The sequence below is a fragment of the Mandrillus leucophaeus genome, unplaced genomic scaffold, assembly GCF_000951045.1.
Source record: "Mandrillus leucophaeus isolate KB7577 unplaced genomic scaffold, Mleu.le_1.0 Scaffold726, whole genome shotgun sequence".
In the NCBI taxonomy this organism is placed as follows: domain Eukaryota; kingdom Metazoa; phylum Chordata; class Mammalia; order Primates; family Cercopithecidae; genus Mandrillus; species Mandrillus leucophaeus.
This window is the reverse complement of record NW_012107875.1, coordinates 401,623-402,282: the sequence shown is the minus strand read 5'-3', so window position 1 is coordinate 402,282 and position 660 is coordinate 401,623. Positions and strand designations below refer to the sequence as shown.

General features: G+C 51.1%; 1 pseudogene; it reads right to left on the bottom strand.

Moving 5' to 3' along the window:
• Positions 1-123, bottom strand: part of LOC105528629 — a 4,281-nt pseudogene extending 4,158 nt beyond the window's left edge.
• Between the last annotated feature and the right edge of the window lie 537 nt (positions 124-660).

Here is a 660-nt window from a genome sequence, read left to right as displayed (position 1 = left end):
CCAGGTACCATCTGACACGACTTCCCATGGCTAGGAAAGGGAAATCCCCTGGCCTCTTACACTTCCTGGGTGAGGTGATGCCCCGCCCTGCTTTGTCTCACCCTCCTTGGTCTGCACCCACTGTCCAATCTGTCCCAGTGAGAATACCCAGGTACCTCAGTTGGAAATGCAGAAATCACCCATATTCTGCATCGATCATTCTGGGGGCTGCAGACTGTAGCTATTCCTATTCAGCCATCTTGGAACAATTCCCAACTATTTTTTTAGTAAGCTTACAAGTCTTAGACCATATTTCATCTACTCACTTTCCCAAACTCTGCTGCTGTTTTGTCCTTCATTTTGCTGTAGCCAGTGCCTGCCTGCCTGCCTTCTTCCTTCTTCCTTTCCTTCTTCCCTTCCTTCTTCCCTCCCCTTCTTCCCTCCCCACCCTTTTCTTCCCTTCCCCTCCCCTTCCCTCCCTTTCTTCCTTCTTCCCTCCCCTTCTTCCCTCCCCACCCTTTTCTTCCCTTCCCCTCCCCTTCCCTCCCTTTTTTATCTCTCTCTGTTTTGCTTGTTTTTTGGGACAGGCTCCCTGTCATCCAGGCTGAGTGCAGCCATGGTGCAATCCTGGCTCACTGCAGCCTTAACTTCCTGGATTCAAGTAATCCTCTTGCCTCAGCC